The sequence below is a fragment of the Chroicocephalus ridibundus genome, chromosome 2, assembly GCF_963924245.1.
Source record: "Chroicocephalus ridibundus chromosome 2, bChrRid1.1, whole genome shotgun sequence".
Lineage (NCBI taxonomy): Eukaryota > Metazoa > Chordata > Aves > Charadriiformes > Laridae > Chroicocephalus > Chroicocephalus ridibundus.
In genome coordinates, this window is record NC_086285.1 from 156,014,245 (window position 1) to 156,037,450 (window position 23,206).

Consider the following 23,206-nt stretch of genomic DNA (forward strand, 5'->3'; position numbering starts at 1 on the left):
TAGTGATGTGCTCTTCCCCTTCTCCCAAGCTGTGTGTGCAGGCTGGACTCTAAGGTCCTGGAGTTGCCTGCCACGTTCTGGGAGGTCATATCTGTGTGAGAACTTGCTAAGGTTCACAGAAATCTGTTATTGGCACTTCCTACTGTGACTGATGTACAGAAAGGATGACTTACAACAGAGGATAGATGCTGGAGGCTCTGTTTTTCTTCCTAAAGACACTCAGCTCAGCTCTTGAATCTCCCGCAACTGTGTTAAGCTGGGCAAGTCACTGAGGGTGGCATTTCCCTCCTCTCATATAGGATAGACACATACCTTCCTGCTAGGTTCAATGGTGAAATGGTGACCCTCATGGTGAGGTACAAGATGGACCTCCCTTTTCTCACCACTGGCTGCTGGGAGGACCCACACAACCAGGTCATGGTAGAGCCCCCCACTTGCAGATATCTACAAAAAGGTGAGGTGAATATCACCCTATGTATCTATTTCCCATCTATCCAGGGGGGATAATCATCCTTTCTTTTATCTTTAATAGGTGATTATATACTTAGTGGCAGCAGGAGCGTCTCCAAGCACACACACAGATAGAGGCACCCACAGAGGTAGGGTGGACACCTCCCACTGTCAGAAAACAAATAGGGGTTTGCTCTTAACTTGCAAGCTTTACTCACAGCCCTTCATTGCAATTAATAGGTCTGAGTAAACTTGCAAGTGTCATGTAAGATTCTGGGTTTGTCAAAGCCTGAGCTTTGCATTTGGGGATGTTAACTTGTCAAAACTAAATATCCTCCGTTAGTTCACAGGAACTGATAAGAACAAACAGGGACATCTGAAAAAGCCTGTAAGATATTGTACATCTTATCTCTCCTTTTAGGAACACAGGAACACTGCTACCTCTACCATGTCAGACTGTCCCCCTTCCAGACCTGCTCTAGAGAAGGCACGCTTATGAAAATATTCCAACATCGGGTCTGCGTCTTATCTTGCCTGTGTAAAAACACAGAAGCCTTCACTAAAGGCCCAAACCTGCCAAACGCTGAAGGCCTTCACCTCCCACTGACAGCAGGTCATACTCTGGGAAATAAAACTTCCAGTGATGCTGTGAATTACCCCCTGCTGCCTCTTCCCTTGCATTTTTCAACACCTGCATCTTTCTTCAACCTTTGACAACCTTCCACTGCTCCCAGCTCCACTAACAATCTCATCCGCCCCTCCCTCAGGTAACCAGTTTTCTATGGGCTGTGTCAACCTTTAGGAGAGAGCCTTTAAAAATTTAACAGCCAGCTACTGACATGCTCTGGATGATCCTGTCAGCAAAATGGAGTGTGCCCTGGCTCCTTTGTCCAGTTGCATCAACTGGTCTAATGTCAGATATTGCCTGTCCTTGCAGGTGGAGGAGAGAGCTATTAATCTTAAAATAATATTAATTTTAATAATTTCTTACCCAGTAATAAAAGTTCATCAGATTCCAGCAGCACCTCTATTTACCAGCAATGTAAAGAACAGCTTTCTCTTTACTTTGAGCCTCTATGTTTTTATACTGCAAGCAACTATGCAAACACCAGCCCACCCTAGAGAAATTTGGGGAATATTGGAAACCTCACAGCTTTTCACAGCACTTCGGCACAATGCTATTTCACTCAGCCCTTTCTGTCATTTGATACAGGGTAAATATTCAGCGTTCAGTGGCCTCCACACACACATTTCCACCTGTGTGGCAGGCCGGTCCTCGCCTGCTGGTTTGTAATGTAAAACATGTGGGAATAGTGAAAATCTCAAGAGGTCTGTCTTACACTTCCTGATCTTTATTTACCTTGCTGTGTTCAGTTTGTTTTTCCATTTATATTTAGCACAGATAAAAGCAGGGCAACCAAGCTCATGTGTCTTAGCGAAATAATGGGAAGAGCTGGACACAAAAGCCATCAAAAGGCAGGATGAGGCACCTCCACCCCCCAAACAAAGGATAAAACTTTAAGCCAGCTTTGAACCATAATGCGTACAATCAAGTGCTTTTATTCCAAGCCTCCATAAGCAGGTGAAAATCTCTCACGCATTCACTCCTCACAGGTTGAATAGGTTTGTTATTTTCAGTCAAAGTGTTGGGGAACGGCATGATTAGGAGATCGCTTTGATCACACCATGCAAAATCCTGCTCTTGGGACTGGGCAATTATGGGGTCCCCCTTGCAGAGGACACAAGGCAAAGCTACCTGCAAGCCCCTCATCGGTTCATTCAGAGCCAGGATCAGGCCAAGCTCCAGTTCCATGTGTCCAAAAGGAGTTTGACGGGACTATTAAAAGGCCTTTGTCTGTGTTTGCCTAATCCGAGTGCTCGTTATTTCACAACTCTATCCACATGTAAAGCCATGCCGCCTTCCACCATGCTCTGTCTCCTCTGCCCTATAAACACCAGCCCCAGGTGGTGAACAGACTCGGGATGAAAGTGCTGGAGGTTTTGAAAAGCAGCACAGCAGAAGGCTGGACCTGTATGTTCAAAAAGCACCTCAGAGAGTTAGCGTAGCACCATGCGTAGTTCCTCTTGCAAGTCAACTGAACACATGAACACAACTGAACAGACTGACTGAGACACTTGCAAATATCATAAGTATCTAAAACTCTAAAATACAGAGGATACAATTAAAAAAAAAAAAACAACAAACCATTACTCAGCCAACTCTTTAGAAAATCTCTAAAAATACTGGAATGGCATTAAAAAATAAAGGAAGGAAGTAAAAGGATAGGTATTTCTCAATTCAAGGATGCAATGGTTAGAGATACCACCTTAATGCTCCCAGCCACTGTCCAACAAACAAACAAAACAAGAAGACAATGTTTGGTTTAATGCCACTGTTGTAACAACGAAGCTTTGGAACCATGTGTTCGTCATCCCAAAATAAGCTCAGTGGTCTGGCAGCACTTCAATTCTGCAACCATAAATGTCAATGTAAACACATATTTGTGTAAGGGTGACAGAGAAGCACTTATTTTAGGGACCTAACATGCGAGTATCCATCAGGAGTTGATACCATCTTGTGACACTGCAGGTCTCTCCCATGATTATAAATCATCTTGCAACAGCTCAGCCAACCTGCCCAGGGGAAAAGCAAAGCTGGGCTGTCAGTGAGACCGCAGATTGGATCAAAGTCTGGGGTCGCCACAAGCCCCTGGTTTACAGTACTCCAGCCTAACCATCTCCTGGGCACATGCAAGAGCGGGTGTAATCATGAAGGGGAAGGATCAAAGGTGTTATCATATGGCAAAGAAACCACAACAGGGGCTGCTGATCGGAAACGGGGACAAGAGCCCCCACAGCTATGTTTAGTCTGGTGTACACCGTCTTGTGATGTACTTCTATCATGAAAAAAATCAACTGTATTTTTTTAGAGCGCAGTTTTTTGCATTGGCTACAGGCCATAATCATCTCACGAACATAAGAGCAGGAGTATGAGACTATAATTAAGGGATGGGCTTTGTTAGACAAGGCACATGGTGGGCACACAGAGAAGGACTACCATGAGAAACTTATATCCAAACATGGAACAGTACGGGGTGTGACAAACCCCTGCAGCAGCGATGGGGACAGGGAACTACAATGATAACACACCATGCCCAGAATTAACTATGTACACAGCGCAGTGACTTCCCTTCACTTCTCTATCCTTTTCAATTAAAATTAATACCTTTCAATAGGGTGCTTATTTCTGACAAATAACCTCAGGATTTCTCTGCAGGCCAGAATTGTCCTTTCAATAACAAACCATTAACCCCTTCCTGAGACTATCTAGAATTATTGACCAAAAAAATAAATTGAACAAGAATAAGCCCCAAGCAAAAGGATGGCTGAGCTCCGCTAAAACACTAAATATCCCCAGGATAGAGAGTTGTCTCATAGCAGAGCATTATGAGAAAGCTCTGAGAACTTAAAGAAGACTCTACCACATAAAGAAAGAGAAATTTGGTGACAGCAACAATTCTACTTTGCCCCACAAGCTGCTATGGCTTCACCAAGGGCAAGTCCTGCCTGACCAATCTAGTGGCCTTCTGTGATAGAGTGACTACATCAGTGGACAAGGCAAAAGTGATGGATATTGTCTATCTGGACTTCTGTAAGGCTTTTGATATGGTCCCCCACAACATCCTTCTCTCTAAATTGGAGAGATATGGATTTTATGGGTGGACTGTTCGGTGGATGAGGAATCTGTTAGATGGTCACACCCAGAGGGTAGCGGGTTCAATGTCCAGATGGAGATTGGTGACAAATGGTATCCCTCAGGGATCTGTGTTGGGAGCAATACTGTTCAATATCTTCATCAACGACATAACAGTGGGATCGAGTGCACCTTCAGCAAGTTTGCAGGCAACACCAAGCTGAGTGGTGTGGTTAACAGGCCTGAGAGACAGGATGCCACCCAGAGGGACCTGGAGAAGCTCAAGAAGTGGGCCCATGTGAACCTCATGAGGTTTAACAAGGCCAAGTGCAGAGTCCTCCACCTAGGCTGGGGCAACCCCTGGTATTAATGCAGGCTGGGGAAAGAAGGACTTGAGAGCAGCACTGTGGAGAAGGCCTTGGGGTGTTGGTTGATGAAAAGCTGGACATGAGCTGACAATGTGTGCTCACAGCCCAGAAAGCCATCCGCTTCCTGGGCTGCATCAAAAGAAGCGTGGCCAGCGGATCAAGGGAGGTGATTCTGCCCCTCTACTCCGCTCTGGTGAGACCCAACCTGGAGTACTGCATCCAGCTCTGGAGTCCCCAACATAAGAAGGACATGGACCTGTTGGAGCTGGTCCAGAGGAGGCCATAAAGATGATCCGAGGGCTGGAGCACCTTCCTAGGAGGACAGGCTGAAAGAGTTGGGGTTGTTCATCCTGGAGAAGAGAAGGCTCCAGGGAGACTTTAACTGCAGCCTTTCAGTACTTAAAAGGGGCTTAAAAGACAGATGGGGACAAACTTTTTACCAGGGTCTGTTGCCATAGGACAAGAGGTAATGGTTTTAAACTAAAAGAGGGCAGATTTAAACTAGATATAAGGACGAATTTTTTAATAATGATGGTGGTGAAACACTGGTACAGGTTTCCCAGAGAGGTGGTAGGTACTCCATCCCTGGAAACATTCAAGGTCAGGTTGGTTAGGGCTCTGAACAAACTGATCAGGTTTAAGATGTCCCTGCTCATTGCAGGGGAAGTTGTACTACGTGACCTTTTAAGGTCCCTTCCAACCCAAACTATTCTATGGTTCTATGGCAGTTTCTACCCATTAAAGCCTGTGCATCCACAGTCAGATTTGTCCACTAACTTCAGTTTCACTGTGAAGTTTTTTTGACAAGATATTCAGCACTTCTGCTTTTGGTCACTGTCACACCCAAACACATGAACCAACTGCAGTGAGCTGGAAGTATTTTTTGATAGGGTATTTAGTCTGAGGTCATTCCTGCTCCAGCTGTCACCAAAGGTAGTTTTATGATGTTTCATGAACAGAGCAGAAGGGGGCTTTTTACAAGGTGTGTGTAGGCTTTCCATCAAACCCTGACTCTGGCATTCCTTTATCAGGAGCAATGGGGAAACATGCTAAACCTTATAACACTATGGTAAATTGGGGATCTGACTGTGCCTTCCACGGAAGGTAAAGTGCAGTCAACAGCTTTCTGTGGTGGGCAGAGACCCCACAGCTCTCAGATCTCCCAGTACTGTTGCCCTCTTCCTCAAGGAACAGCACATCAGATGTGCAGCGGTGTAGGAAAGCAAGCATTTGGGAGGTTTGTTCCCTCCTTCTCTCCTCACCTTCTAAGGGAAGTGGTAACTCAGCATGGTTCTTTCAGGTTGGCCACATTACTTCTTGCTGTGCCCAACAAATGTGCAGCAAGCCACCATCAAGGAGTATGGCCATGCAGTAGGAGTCAATAGACAATGTGGTGACTATCGATAGTGACTACTGGCAATGCACGTGGTAAGACCCACATATGCAGGTTCTAATTTCTACGTACAATAGTCTAACTCCAGGAAATCCAGTTCAAGGGATAATCCCATGTTCACAGGCTCATCTGGCAGCAACCATCGGTCTGGAATGGGATTTCACTCCTGGACTCCTACATGTTTGCTATGAGATGGATTCATGATTGCAGAGGTCACCAGAGAAAAGGCTTTGTATGTCACCAACAGAAATGTTTTTCAGGAATGTGTTGTGTTGTCTCTTACCCATCATGCCCCAGTATGAACACACAGCAATGAGCAATTCTGCTCGAACTGCAGGTCCCTGCTTGCGAACCAGGGTTGGCACGGCGACTGCTCAGGGGAGCTTCATAAAGCGGAGTGCAGGACAGGGATTTGCTTTGAACCCCTGGGTCACGCTACACTTGGCTCAAGTCAATGACTCACTCCAGTGAATGCTAAAGTCATTCATGACTTCTTTTTCTTAAACAATAAAAGCAACATTTTATGTGTCCAGAAAGGGTAATAAAAATGTAACGGACCCTCTGTGAGCCTAAATCAAACCCAGTGAAGGCAATGCATGGAGCTCTGTGGCTTCCACACACTTTCGATCATGCCTCCTTTACTTCAGTTTTTCTTCAAGGGACATTTCCATTTAGCAAGGAGGAATGAGCTTGGTTTTTTAGCACTAATCTCCACCTCTCCTTGAAGCAGTCCCATTTGCCACCGTGCTCTTCAGAACAAGAAAAAAAAAAAATAATTCCTTCTTTTCTTTTAATGTAAAATGCAATAATATCTTAAGTCTGGGCATCAAATACTGGACTAACATCACTAAGGGATTTTAGGAAAAAAAACAGATTCAAACCTGTAGGAGGTAAAGATTACCCCAGGCCTGGAGGGAAGGGGAAAATTCTTTATCTTAATGACAAAAGGCTCTTCTAATCAGTAATGTTTACACGATATTAAGCATAGGATATTTTTACCTTCTTTTGGGATGTCACATACAAAAAAATCCCACAGAATTAAGAAAAAAGGAACATTAAAGGCTCATCAGTACAGTCAGGTCTGAATGAGTTATCCAAGTAATTGCTATTTATACCCTTCGTTAAGGCTGTTAGTAAGCGCTTGGGGCCAAGGCCTCCTTTACTGTAAATAGGAAAGTTCTGCACCAGTCCGAGACGCCCCTGACTAGCACATACGTGCCAGATATGCCTCAGTCAAGCTTCTTGCATACATGACTATAAATTTTCTGCCAACCTATCCATTCAAAAAAAAGAAAAATGTCTTTTTGTGAACACCACTGCACAGTTAGCTGTTGAGGGGTCTGGAGAGTAAGTCTTATGAGGAGCGGCTGAGGGAGCTGGGGTTGTTCGGCCTGGAGAAAAGGAGGCTGAGGGGAGACCTTATCGCTCTCTACAACTGCCTGAAAGGAGGTTGCAGCCAGGTGGGGGTCGGTCTCTTCTCCCAAGTAACACCCGATAGCACCAGTGGAAACGGTGGATCTCTGCAAGGATGTGAAGCGGTCATTAATATTTAATAAATTATAATGAGGGGGAGGGGCCTTCAGCCTGCTTCAGAGCTTCTTGGCCAACAGGACAGAGTAAGGGATCCACTTACAAAATGCTGCTTTGTCAGGACCACAGTCATTTACACACCTACTGAAGAATTTCTCCTACGTGCAAGTTGTGCACAGGTTACAGCTTTCTCTTTTGGCTCTAAAAAAAACATAGTGTCGGTTAGCTATTCTTAACTTCTTATTAACCACTCTTTGTGCTATATTCCTTATTCATCTAGGTCAAGGCAATCTTGGGTTAACAAGTTTATAATTAAAATGTAACATTGGCATACAAAATTAGGATCAACCCAAGCATCTGACCCAGCCTTGAATCCATGACTCCAGCTGGCAGTTTTCAAAAGGATTATTCCCTTTTATTCAGGAGATGTCTCAGGTTTTTTTCCTCCAAGCTGTGTTTTAGCAGGGCAGCTTTCCAGTCTGTGTGGCTTCCCTTCCAGACTTTTTTCAAAACAGCCCTTTAGTCCGTCGCTCTGTGGTTTCTTTCACATTTGAGACATGCGCTGTTCTAAAACCCGCATGTTCGAATCTGGGATTAAAAATAGCCACCGCAGACTGATCAGCATGAAGCAGCCATTCACAGAGCACAACAGCCACCGCCACCACCCCGCGCCAAGGCCTCGGTCTGCGCGGAGCATCCCAGCCCCACCGACGGGCACGGTGCTGGGACAGTGCCTGTCCCAGACGGTCTCAGCCCTTTTGTCTCTCCCCATCCAGCAGCCTTGCAAAGCTCGCCGACTACGGCTGCTCTCCCAAGAAGGATGCCACGGCACCCTCAGAAACCTCACCGAGGCTGGTGCTCAATAGCCGCGAGCAAACTTCCAGGTTAATGCTCCTCAAGACAGCATTAAACACTGGTTTACAATAGGCATAATCTGATACCACAGTGTATTTCACAAGATCCCTGTGAAACTCTGCAACATACCATTACATATGAATGGTTCCAGCAAATGTGGAGAAACATCAATAATTACTAAGAGACAATATACAGAAGAAAAAAACTCCTTCTTCCACATTGGCCATAAATATGAGGTTGCAAAGCTTTTAACACACCTTAAACCCTTCAATTTTCCTCACGGGATTGTTTCAGAGCAATCATTTCCCTGTTTATGCCCCATGTACATCCCAACTCTTTATAGCTATGCCTCATCTATAAATTCTTACCCTTTGCCCTGGCCAGGGCTCACCCCCTTCACTTCATTACCTCTCCTGCCTTAACCTGCCTCTTCCCTCTACTCCAAAAATCATTAACTCAGTCCCAACCACAATAAAATAATTTTAGAGTCATTTTACACATGAGCCAAAACAACAGCAAGAAATCCAGTTGAGCTAAGAGGTGAAGCTGAGAAAGCCTCCAGTCCTTTGGTTGGTAGGGCCTTAGCACTGCCTTCACTAAATGCAAGATCAAATCCCAGGTCTTAAGTAAATCCTTAATCCAGCCTTCTTGTCAAAGCACAGCTATAGATAACACTATGTCAGGTGTGCCACAGCTTCAAAATCTCCAAGGATGATGAATCCCTGGGTCCCTGCTCCACTGCTGTACTGCCCTCCTGGTGAAGAAGTTTTTGCTCATACCGAATTTGAACTTCCCTGAGGCAGTTTTCGGCATTGAGTGCTGTTATTCCTTCTGCTGTATCAGAGAGGAGTTTGGGTCTGTTGTCGCCGTAACTCCCCATTGAGCAGCTGTGGGCTGCGAGCTGATCACCCTGAAGCCGCCTCTTCACCCGAGCAAACAAACCAAGCTCTCACGCATCCCAGCATCTCCTCAAGGCCTCTGACCACCTTGTGAGCTCTGCTGTAGAGCCTCTCCAGTTCATCCGCAACTCTCTTGAACTGGGGAGCCCACAGCTGGGTGTCCAGTGCTAAACAAAGGGGAGCATAGATTCCCCGTGATCTGTTGGCCATGTTATCTCTGCTGGAGCCCAGTGGGCAGTTTGCCTTGTTTTCTGTATAAGTGCATTTTTGGCTAATATATTCAGCCTAGTGTCCCTCACAGCCTTGGGTCCTTTCTCGCAGGGTGGCTTTTCAGCCAGTCAGGTCAGATGGTGCGGGGGATTATTCTGCTCCACGTGCAGAGCCTCTGTTGAACTTTGTGAGGTTTCTGTCAAGCCAATCCTCAAAATCCTTCACATTCCTTTTGAATCAAATCTTTTCCATTTAGCTCATCAATCCCTCCCTTTACTTTAGCGTTATCTACATATTTGCTAAGAGTGTGCTCTGTTTCTTCATGCAGAGCTGAAAATACGATTAGTCTCAGGGTCAGTATGAATCCCTAAGCTATTAGCACCAGCCCCTGAGGTACTTGACTTATTACTCACCAAACGGACTTTGAGCCATTGATTAACACCATTTGAGCCTGGTGGCTCAAATTTTAAACCGTCTAACGGTCCGTTTTTCCAGCTGGAAACAGGTAGACCCTGTTTTCCCTTAGCCTCATTTTCCCTGCTGCCCTTTTTCCAGGCACAGCAAAAGAGGGTTTTCAGTAATTTGATGCTATGCATTTTAATCAAAATTACTAGTTCCCATAATCCCAGAACTGAAGAATTTTAAAGATAAGAGCATGGTGAAAATTGATGCTTTTGTCACTACATTAAGTTACATCCACTGAGGTCGTCCTGCAAGCTTTGACTAAAGCTAGGAAACATCTTTTACATCTTATGTAGAGGAGGGAGTTGGCAATGCGGAGACTAAGAAGAGCCAATCCTCCTGGCCCCACAAGCTACACAGCAACAGCTTCATATGGCTAGGAGCCATCAGGCACAAACCACCATACACAGCCCCACAGAAGTCAAATCTCTGGGAGGAGGTCATAGGTAGGAGGCACCAGGACCCCGTCAGAGACTCACCAGCCCATTACAGAGCAGAACTGGCTTCCAGCTGGCTTCCAGGGAGAGCTGGCAGCACCTCCCTTCAGTTAAGCAATTTTCTGATTTCTTTGTTGAAGTCTTTGTAACTAATAGCTCCTTTCACTCAACTTCACTTTTACAATGGGATAATAAATTTCTGGGGGAAAAGCCATGCATTTCAGTCTCTACTGCACTAAACATAAAAATAAAATAACAGTGCGTGACTGGTCTTTAGTGGCTTTTAAATTCTCAGGAAATGAGCTCTCCGTGAGCAGGTAAGGCGGGGGGTTTTAATGACAACTTATGAATCAGACGACACACAAGGGAAGCAAAGGGAAAGAGAGAAAAACATCTTCCTAATCTGCTCTCAAACAGATTGTCAAAATGAGCTCCTGCTGAAGCCAAGTATTTTAAAATTTAAATGACTGGGCACAAATCTGTTTCCAGTGTGAACTGACAGCATGTGAACCCCCGCGAGCTGAAACACCAGTACAAGGGATAAGAACTGTATCTCTCCCACAGCCACCATCCAGGTGAGAACAAATGAGTCAGCAGGATGAGTCTGTCTATCTTCTTCTACTCACACAAACAATCTTCCAAAAATCAAATTCCAAAAAGGCAGTTAGTCATAGAAGACATTGGTTGCCAAAGCAAAAAGATCAAATTAAGGTTATTTGTCTTTCTCTGTGGTGACAACAGACATTGACCCCATGCTATGGTTGGAAATGGTGCTCTGAAGCAGTGAGGTGGCCTTGACAGACAGTAGATGCTGAAAAAGATTGTATTACTACCCAGGTATTATAAAAGAATTGGCCAAGCACCAAACAACTCATTTAAGGGTCTGGCTGCTAATCTTCCACATGAAAAAGAAATTTCCCATGGGCAACACCACTTCCCATAGGACTTGTGGACCCTGCAAGTGACTTCATTGGCCTGTGGGGGACCAGGGAGGGAGGAATCCTCACTCTCCTGCAGTCAGAAGCTAAGCGTCCCCAGAGCTCACGTGGACCAGGACTCCCAGCGGCAGCAGCTGTGGAGGGGCACAGGACCATCCCGGGTGCCTCAAGGCATCTCTGAACCCAGTCCTGTGGCTCCCCAAGCATCCTCCACCACGTGCTGGGCACTCACAAGATCCACAAGCTTCATCTCGTTGTAAAATAACACCTGAATGAGTAAATGGCACCACAGTAGCTTGTGACCTGCACGTTGCAGCTCAGTCCAGGCTGTCTTTATTGGTCAGCACTGCAATGCACATGTCTATGTAGAGCAGTAAAAGCTCACTGCTATGAAATTAAATTAAATTAAAACTAAGAAAACATTATCTGCACAATTTCTCCTCAGATAAAAAAGCATAGGTACCACTGAAATGCATTCAGGGCCTGATCCCACACCGGTTTCTCAGGCTACCAGAAGTCACTGAGAGTTTTCTCCAAATAAAGCCTACAAGGACAGCTTTTTAATTCCCCCCCCTCCTCTGGTATGTTACTCCAGTCTGGGTTTTTTATAAGCACTCATTCATTTCATTTTCATTCATGCCCATCTGTGAGCACAAAGATGTAGAGAACAGTTCATGAGAAGACATGAAAACTTAAATCAGACCCGGTTCCTTCAGTATGGCTTCAGATGTGAAAAATCATAGCCTCCCTTTGGGAAATTTTCATGGTGATTATTGTTATAATAAACTATTAAGTGATGGAGTGGTTACTTGATAATTCTGGAGACAGAATCCATCTGTCAGATTGCCTGTTAAAGTGCTGGTCTTTTTTCAAATATTAATGTGTCTTCACAGGCACTGAGCTTCTAACATCCCTGAGGCGCAATAACCACGTGATTTATGGCAGCACAGAGCTGATTGCAGGGTAGACTTTGTTAACATTTGAGATCAGCTGTGCAAAGAAAAGTTCTTCTAACATAAATTGAAATTAGTGCTAAAAAGAGATGCCAAAATTGACAGAATGTACAGTTCTTAAAATCCTACCTGGTCTCCCACTGTGTAAAAGGAACCCTAATGATTATGACGGAAATTTTCATGAGAGAAATAATTTGATTTGTTCTGTAAATCAGCTTGCTTGATTCATAATCCCTCAGATATCTCTCAGATGAGGGACCTCCCAGAGGCAGCGCTGTGCTTTTGTTTGCCCTGCTGTTTGAACTGACAGTCTGGCTGAGAGTTAGTGAGAAAATGGTAACGAAAAGATCTTATTTCCTCTCTAATGGAAAAGTATTTCACCATGTGATAAGAATAAAATAATAGAAATATCACAAACTTGTTAAACCTTCTGTAGAAAGGCCTACTTTTAAAAATTATTTTGTAATTCCCTTAAACCCTTCTGCAATCCTGTAGTGGAGATACAATTGTCTTTTAATCTTTCCAGGGATTGAAACCCTCCAGAAAAAAAATCACAGCCTGTTACACTCAAATCAGCTCTCCTTTTTCCTTATGCCATTGACTTGTGTTTGGACATCTCTCTGCTGTTCGCTGAAGAGGAGGGCACCACGAGGACAACATGCAGCTGAGGATGTTTTTATTGGCGGACTCAGCATGAAATGAAGAAGAGAGAGTTTACCCTCTTGATGGTTGATACTGGTATTGAAAAATTACTTTTTTCTTTTTCAATTAAATTAATTTGCCATCCCTCATCCAGTGCCAAGTCTGATAACATGGCACAGGAAATAGCCTTCCACAGCTGCTGCCAACGTGCCACAGCTCTGCCCGAGAGGTGGCCCAGTCACTCCTGGTTGTTTCTTGTAGGAATGTATCAGTCAGGAGAAATGTCTGTAGGACTGTGCAAGAAATTATGCAAGACTGAAAAAAAATGTTTCCATAACATGTCATCCCAGCCGAACTAGATCTCCAAAAGGAGTCCAACAGCAATCATACCTTCTTTTTGGTTTTATCAGTATTGAAGATAGACAGGTAATTGGCTTAAACTGCACAGAAAACATGATGAGATCCACCAGAAAGAGAAGCAGCATGATTTCCCTTTAAACGACAATTAGAAATGCATTAGATTTGGAATACCGCATCCAGTTGCTGCTGCTGCCTCTGGGCTATTTGCAGACAGCTTTCAACCTGTATTATCCATATTTTAGTGCGTGACCTCCCACCAGCTGCCTTCTCAGAGCCTTTGGTTATCTCACACAAGAGGCACTTGAGACCACCGCCTGTGGTGAGATAAAGTAAAGGTTATACTGATTTCAGACTCATGTTGCTGCCTGGAAATGCTGTAATCAATGGAGTGGATTAAATCTACTCCAGGGAGTACAGAAGATGCTCCAGGGTTGCTTGTTCACCCTTTTCCTCTAAGTACTGTTGGCCAAGTTCTTCATACAATTGCCTTGTGTTTGCCTCTGATGGACACCTGGTTCTTGCCTCTGATGGACACCTGGCTCTTGCCAGCCCCAAGTGAGTTCACCCGTTCCCAGTGAAGGGGAGCCAGCAGAACCACTCGTATTTCTGGATAGCTGAATACCAGCCAGGTCTCATTTTAGCCTACAAGCATGAAAAAAACACCTGCCTGAGTCTCACCTAAATTTTCCTTCAATTTGTAAGGCTTATTAATTTTCCTGAGAGGATAAATATTGAAACAAGACTTATTAAAAGCCAGAGTTATTTTTAAAGGCAGGTTTTTACTGTGTATTCACCAATAACGCCTTCCTTACCTGGGTATTTTACAGTGAGGACTAATGACCCCATATTTCTTGAAGCTTTTCCTGCCTTTATGCTGCCGGGTGCTGCATCTTTCACAAGTGAGCAGTTATATCTATTGTTGTGAGCTGTGTCAACAGTTTGCAGAAACAATCGCTGCGTGGGCTGTTCACTATTATCTGGTTGCCACAGCAAAACCATGCAAAGGTCTTCCCAGAGGGAGCTCCGAAAATCATACTGTGTGCAGCATGATTTGGGGCTGTTATTGTGAATTTCTGAAATTTTTATAACGGAACAAAACCCCATTGTGAAATACAGAGCCTTTCCTACCGAACCCCAACAAAGCCTTGTTTTTGGACCTGCTCCCAAAACTATCTCATCAGGTCTAGAAAGCAAGAGAAACAATCGTTAAACATAACAACCCAGAACCGCATAGCACTGATCTCCTTCCTACAAGCTGGATTTTCCAAGCACATCATGAAACTGCAGGTGGATGTGATGGGGTCTTGGTGAACTGCTAATCTGGATGCCATTAACACAGGCCATTCTGGGAGCCCCTCTCTGCTGTGGGCCCTGTAAGGTGCCAACACACCCGGTCATTCCCCGTTCACGCCAACCTTAGCCTTTCTGTTACAATTGTCTGCAAAAAAAAAAACTGGGGCAGAGGTAAAATAATCTTTCCTGATATAGAAAAATTAAAGCAAATTCATTTGGGAGATAAAAATAGGTAAAAATATATATGAGAGACTCAGCAACTTGCAGCAAAAAGGAAGAGAGTGAAGCCTTTGAATCTAAAATAATTTTGTGTGGAAACTCCTATTCCAACAGGAGTTTTTGAAGAGTGGCAGGCAGATTATTAGGACAAAAAGATCAGGAAGAAAGCTTATACCACTGAGATAAAGCAAAGAAACATGAACTGCAAAGAACAATCATTTGGCTTTTTTTTTTTGTTTTTAATGAGGGGGTAATATACTAATGCTTTCCTCAATTTCAAAGAATTTTTGTATCTCAGGCAAACTTTAATTCTCTACTGTTACTGAGGAAAGCATCCTACCTCTAATTTATCATTCAGATGGATCAGTTAGGATTGAGCAGCGCACCTGATGGGACGAAATTGGTTATTGAATCTGAACCTCACATGACTTAAAAATGCACATCTACCCACACTTTTAGGTGAAAAACAAAACAAATGAAGAAAGCATCGAAGCAGAAGTTTTTCAGGAAACTAAAATGTTGTTCTGAAGATTTTCCACCTACAAGATTTCCCGTAATTTTTGAAAAAGTGCTAATCTGTCTGTTACCTGTAGGCCCATAACATATCACATCTTCTAAAAACTCTGTATAGCCTTAACAAGTGGGACATTCCCTGCTAGTATTTGCTCTTCCTTTTCTGACTATGCTTACTGCAAATTTTGTGCTCATAATGTCTAGTTCCCTTTAAAGACAGAGGAAAAGCAAACTTTTCCCCTTCTTTGCCTCCTGCGATGTGATTTCCTCATAGCTTTTCCTCTCCACAAGATTTAACATGGATTCCTCCCTTTTGAATTGATAAAACACAGCTGGTCATACTGTCGAACTGCAAATATCAATGCATGCCAGCTAATGGGTGAACTTTAAACCGAAAAAGGAAGAAATTCAGAGAAATGTGCATTTCAAAATGTGGACTATACCTGGACATTCTCTTTATACCCTTGGTTCAGAACCTCAGCTTTTACATTTTTGCTCATTCCTGTCTCCAGTGAGCATAAACACACACAAATCCTGTCGTCAGGCAGCATATAGAAATATATACGTTTATTATTTCCATTATTACATTATCTCCTTTGGGGACTATTCTCTTGTGTCTGCTGTTCCTTTCCCCTTGTCATATGCTTTCTAATCTGCGTTTTCTCCCACATCTGAGAGACTTGTGTAACCTTTTCTACTGCTGCCCTGGATCTCTCCTGTTCCTTCTTCTGTCCAGCCATCCCGGCTCTGCTCTTTCTTCAAAACAAAATCTTTTTTCCCTTGTGCAAAATCACACTGTACCTCACTCTTCTTTTGACAATTTGTGTTTTTGCGTCATGTGCTGTTGGCCAACATTATCTCCAGGAAACTGGTGTTCCTAATGGCTCTCTTCTGCTCCCTCTTCAAACATGCCTTCTCACAAGCCATCAGGAACCAGAAGCTGCTGATCTTGCCATCCTCACTTTGCACCATTTCTTCCTTCATTTTTCTCTCTGCTCCCACTTTTTCTTCCTAACTCTGCCCCTGAGATGTTCCCTGCATCTGTGGTTTCACTAGGACAAAAAAATGAGTCATTCAGGGGACATGTCACTGACTGCAAAGATGACATTGTTGACAAAATTAATTGCACTTTCAATATCTCACCCAACTTCAGAGATACAAAAGGTAGCTGTCTCTTCTAAGGTGTGATGAATCCCACCCTGTTTGTGAAAAAACTGTGCCAGTAAGAGGAAAATTGTTCTCGGCATTATGTTCCTTGCTCTCTTGTACAGGATAGCTATAACTCTGGCCATAAGAGTTATGTCATTTAAAGATATATTAATGCACCTCTCCTAGAAATTCTTGAAAAACTCTCTATGATCCACAGCAGCTTTTGGTACGACTTAGGAGATGCAGCTGTTTAATGGGCTATCCATACTGTGAAATAATCTCCACAGATACAGAAGACCATCACATCCCTCACAAGATTCTCTGACTTTGCTTTTCTTGTATATAGAAGCAAAATACGTATTTGAAAAGCAAGCAAAACATAAAAACCTATCAAATTAATTATAAAATTAAGACACTCCCTTTTGCATTCTTTTTCCACCAGGAGAAGCAGCTAGTAAACAACACTGCAATGGATATGGTAGCACTCATATACACTTATGGTGAGGGCACTCTGTAAGAGACGGAAAAAAAATGAAGAGCAATCCTATACTGGCAGAGTGTGTACAAGACAACATTTAATATCACTGAATAATTAAGCATGAGTTGAGATTTATTGCTGGTAATGATGACCAGCAGCATTGCACCATATCATGTCTTATTTTTGGAAAAAGGAAACGTTATCCATCATTCTTTCCTTGCATCGCACAGTTTCAGTTATTAAATGCACACTTTTCAACTAAATTAGGCATAACTGTTGACATTGGCTTCAGAAATACCTCAAACTTATGGGAAAAATACAGGAATTAATTGTATTCACTGTCGTTCTGATTGATTTGGCAGCTTTCAGAGATATAAAAAGTAGCAAGTGTGTACAAGATGCTCTCATCTTTTCTTTCAGATTTTCAACTGACAAATATCTCTGAGTCCTTAAGCAAATCCTTTGCTATTGTATGTAGCAGTGTCATATAAAACATTTCAGAAACTTCCAGATCCCTCTTAAAAGTAATTCATTTTTTTAAATTATTTTTCAGAGTCAGGAATTTGTTCCCATTTTTCAGGAAAGAGGTATTCATCATATTCATTTTACCCCTATTTACAGGCCTTAAAATTTAACAGAGTGTGGTGGGGTTTTTTCCTCTCTCTTTTACATGTTTATGGATTGTCCTCTCTCAAGCTTTCAATGTTTTAAACTAAGCAGGACAATTTCTCTATGCCTTTTTGCATAAGATGATCCTTTTCTTAATTATCTTTAGCAGCCCTTCTCTACAGATCATCTCTGAAAGTCCATGGACAGAAGTGAACATAGTATCCCATCTTAGGTCTCTCCAGCATCTTCTGCTGTGATTCTAATACATAATAAGTGAGATGGAAATACTTCCTCTAATGCCTTTTAGGACAGCTTTACCTTTATGTTTTTTTTTTCCTTGGGTCTAGAAGATTAACAGTACATGACCCAATCCATGCTGCATTTTCTCCCATCCTCAATTTATTAGAGCTGTAGCATATTAATAGTAACTCTTCTCTTATTTTCTTTCCCATTGGCTGTTTTGACTTTACCCCATAGTCGGTACCATAGTTGCTATTGAAAACTGAATCTAAGTATTAATTTTATTTTGGTGTCACATTTTATTATCCTTAACATTTACAAAATTCTCACTGCATAGTAGATTCATTTCTCTTCCTATATGACTCAAGAACTTTCTGTTATTTGTTTTAATATCCTTTACTAGGTCTGTCTCAGCTTGGCATTTGGCAATTTGCACTTCATTCCACCCCATCTTGACCTCAATGACTGCTGATTGCCCTTTTTCCACTTTTTGATATATCTCTCTTTTCTAATCTCCTTCTTAAGGCAGTTATTTATCTTACTAAACCTGGAAAGTTTCTCTGTAAGATTTTCCTCATGGCTGGAATACAGAATTCTGTCACTTCAACAAAGAAATTTGTGACTGCTCACACACTGGAATACCTGGACTCTGCTGTCATCAGTACCACTTGTCCTCCAGCCTACACCAGACAAGTTAGAGTATCTCATAGAGCTTAACACAATCCTCAGTAGTCTGCATCGCCTTAACACTGTTATGGTATCTACCCATACCTGTTGCTATCTCTGATACCCTTCTCTCACCCTTGAGATCCAACACAGCACCACTATCCCAAGAATTTATTTGACCAAGTGATTGTAAGAAATCATGCATTATTCTATAGTTACCTTTATTTCTATTTTTGTTGAACACTTTGTTTTCTTTAGTATCAAGCCAGGAATGCTATTCCACTTCAGAATCATATAATAGAATCATAGAGTCATCTAGATTGGAAAAGACCCTTAAGATCATCAAGTACAACTGTAAACCTAACACTGCCAAGTCCACCACTAAACCATGTCCGTAAGCACCACGTCTACGTGTCTTTTAAATACCCCCAAGGATGGTGACTCCACTTCCCTGGGCAGCCTGTTCAATTCTTGACAACCCTTTCAGCAAAGAAATTTTTCCTAATGTCCAACCTAAATCTCCACTGCTGCAACTTGAGACCATTTCCTCTTGCCCTATTCCCTATTACTTGGGAGAAGAGGCCGACCCCCACCTGGCTACAGCCTCCTTTCAGGTAGCTGTAGAGAGCGATAAGGTCTCCCCTCGGCCTCCTTTTCTCCAGGCTAAACAATCACAGTTCCCTCAGCTGCTCCTCATAACACTTGTGCTCCAAACCCATCACCAGCTTTGTTGCTCTTCTTTGGACACGCTCCAGCACCTCAATGTCTTTATTATAGTGATGGGCTCAAAACTGAACACAGTATTTGAGGGCCCAAAACTGAAAACACTTGACACCTCACCAGTGCCGCTAACAGGGGGAAGATCACTTTCCTGGTCCTGCTGGCCACACTATTTCTGATACAAGCCAAGATGCTATTGGCCTTGGCCACCTGGGCACACTGCTAGCGATAACTGCATCGATTGCTCAAGTATTGTGGTCTTTAGCGTCAATGTCATCCATTTCTTTATCAATTGCATAAAGTTGTTAACCTGACAACCTTCCTTCTCTTTCTGTACCCTTCCCAGGAAGAGACGTTGAAATTACACAAGTATTCCCTAATCCAAATAGCTTTCACAATCATGCCTGCCTCATTGGTAAAGGGAGGCCATCTCCTGGATACTCAGGTATACTCCCTACTTTGGAAAAAACAAAGAATGCTTCTCAGTAGCAGAATAGTCCCGTAATTGAGCCATCTAAAGGTTCTCATTACTTTGATATGCAAATCCCTCCTGGGGCTTGGCAGAATTTTGGTAAAGAGCTACCCATTGCTTAAAGCTCCTCATCCAGCCAAGTATGGCGTCTTAGCTCCTCTCCAGCACAGCCTTGCTGTGTTATTTGTTCCTCTTTCCCTCAGCAGCTTTCTTTTTGTGTTTTCTTTTATTTTCCTGGTCCCCACAAGATCCTTTTTAAACTTGCATCCACATGTTACAGCTTCACTTCAGGCACATACACACCTCTGGATCTGCTGACAAGGTCATAGATTTTTTGCAGTGAGGCCTTCCCGTTCCCATAGTTCTCCCTGTTCCTTGTGTTAGTATGAATTCGCAGGACTGTTTGTTCTCTCCTCTGTGACCACACCCAACTTTTGTGCTAAGGAAAAGGAGGGCTAGATTAGGTAAAATAATAGAACTGAACCTGGAAATCTACTTTGTGATCATAACAGTTAAAAGAAGTGTATGCCAGAAAAGGGTCTTGGGTACTGATCATTCAGTATCTGGGAGTTCAGACTTGATAGCAACATCCATTTTACCTATGAGATTCCCATTGAAAAACTACCAATTACTGTTTTGGGGTAAGGCTAATAAGAGATCCCTGTTAATCATAATTAGCATTTAGGAACCCTAAAGGTAAACTCCTTCCAAAGGCAGGATTTGTTCTTCATTTGCCTTCACTCCAGATTAACCACACTTGCTCTAGTACATCCCTCCTACCTGACATTTTTTTCCCTATGTTGTCTATATTTTCTGTATCATCTCTGCTGCTGCGTCACTTCTTTTCCCTTTCAGGTGCTACTATAGGTTATGAAACCTAATAACGTTCAACGTTTCTATAATGCTCAACACACCTATTCACATGTACATTAACAAAACCCTATCAGGGAACAGACTTTATTTTAAATTACTATATGCCAGGCTGTGCCATCGTTGTTCCACTCCATGACATCATCCAAAGGAATAAGACGACAGTATTTTAATTCTGTAACAAAGCAAATATAAAAACATAGTTATTTCTCTGGGCAAAACAAAAAAAATTTGTTACCACAGAACGCAAGCACAAAACTGGTATGAGAGATGCAATTTCCGAATATACCAGTGACTCTTCTCACGAACAAGAAACCCTTCTTCAGTATATGACCCGCCACCATATTCTTACAAAACTCTCAACAAAACAGACCAATTCCAAAGTTATTTCAAATACTGCTACTAGAGCACTTTTGATAAGAACAATGGTTTCATCTTTGAGTTCCCCTATAGCTGCAACGGAGCAAATAAGAAAAAAAAAGGGCTTTTAAGAATTACATCATATTTTTAAAGAGACAGCAATAATCTCAATCACGTTCCCTGGATAAATTAACACAGAATAAGAATCTCCCCTCCTTTCACTCCCTTCATTTCTCTTCACTTGACACCTCTTTAGGGTGCTGATTTCACCATCTGGCAGTGATTTTTTAATCATATCTTATGTTTACTAAAAAATGCAAAGTAAAAACGCACAGGGAATGGGGAGACACCAGTATAAAGATCTCAGAGGCATTTCTCAAAGAATTACACTTTACCTTTTCCAGCTTTCTGTTGCTGGGCCCCCTCCTACCTCTCGCAGAGCTTTACTCAGGCAGGGGTGAACGCTTACACCAACTACATGCAAGCCCTGCCCTTTATATCCCAAAGGAGACGTTTCTCTGGTCAAGAAGTAACAACTCCTCAGCCTGCATGGTTTCTCCTCCTTCTTGCTTGTGTTTCTTTGTAGAGAAAAAGTAATAGCCCTTCATTTCCTCCAAGCCTAGAAGCAAGTTTAAGCAAGACCAGAAGGCAAATTTCAAGGAATTCACAGTAAAAATATAAGCAAGACCAGAAGGCAAATTTAAAGGAATTGCATGGAAAAAATAAACTACGGCTACTTTGATTCCTCTGAAAAGAATGAAAACAGTTATAAATGTATTATCCTTACCACTAGGATAACAGCTCCAAGAATGGATCTGGAAAACTGGCTGAAGCATTGAAAAAATAATCTTCAGACACTTGTCATGTCCTAACACAGACCCGAGTAAGAGAGCAAGCTCACACAGCTCCCTGTTCCCATCCAGCTTTGCTTTGCTTGAGAGCCATGAGCTCAGCCAGTGATTCCCAAAGACTGGACTTCCAGGTGCCTCAGAAAGACCAATGGCCATTTTTCAGGATGGTCATGAGATCTGAGTAGAGCTTGGTCAAGGCCTGGATGTTTAAGAAATTTAGCAGGATGTACTTACACCTTTAAAAGCAGCTATGGCATTAGTGCAGGGATTGACTCCTGTTAGCTCCCTTGCCTTTCTATACGCACTGCAACCGCTCTAACTGCCAATACCAGCAGGAATAAAAACAGTTACAGTATGTTCCGATTTCTGTAAGCTCTGCTGGTTACAAGCATCCTAAGAAATCAATGAAAACCTCTTAAAAAAAAATGTACTGAGCACGCAAGTTTGAAAAAAAAATACATAAAAGCAGATGAGTAGTACAAGCCTCTGGTACAGAGTGAATATTATATAAGTAACACATGATACTTGCACCATATAACCATATATTCAATGACAGAAAATGTATACATAGGCTAAGACATCTACAAGGTGCAACTTTGAAGGGGTCCTGGCATCATGCAGGATAGAGTTTCCACTGTTCAGCTCATCAAAGTGATGATTTAATTGGGTTAGGAACTACCTCCATGGGAAACAAAAGCAGATGATGGAAAGCTCCACAGACATTTAACAAAGTTCTAATAGCTGAAAGTCTAATGGGCAAGTTAGAAAACAAATACCCAGGTTTTTCACCAGAAAGACAAGTAGCTATTGAAAAACCAAACCCAGAGATTACAGCTTTTTTTTTTTCCGGAAACATTTCCATCATGATTTTTCTTTCCCAAGAGAAAGTTTCAAATGAGAATGAAATGAGGGAAGTCCTGCGACATGTGTTACTCAGGACATTGGTCTAGATTAGCACTATTGTCCCTTCCAACCTTGTAACCTATGAACGTCAAGGAAAAAAGGAAAAAATAATTCTCAACAGTCACTCTGACTTTCTGACGAACATAATTGTCAACATTTCCAAACAAATAGAGCCAATTACTCTTTTCTGTCCTGGAAAAGCTCATAAAGCTGTTATTTGTTTGTGCAACGAATAGCCCTAGTGACCTGAAGCACTAAGATGTTTTGTTTTGCTGCGTGGAGGTCCAGTGGAGATATCATCTGTAGGAATACCCCTCTTTTACCAATGCCAGAGAAAATATGCTGGGAAAAATACTGAGCTCATACATTCTCCCAAGGCCCTGGTTAGCTTACATCATGGGTGCTGTGTATCAAGGTGACCTACAGGGGAGATGTGATAGGAAAAAGATGAGGGAATGAACCTGGCAACATAACTCCAGAAGTCTGTCCCTTTCAGTTACCTTTTCTTCTCCTCCAAACTGTCTACTTACAAAAACTTTTACAATCTTCCCCTTTCCATTTCAATATCTCCTTTTTATCTGAGACCCGCTATGGAGAATATTTGATTATACTTTCTATAGGTGGCTTTGTGGTGGCACTTTACTACTGACCAATGTGATAGGGCTGCAACTT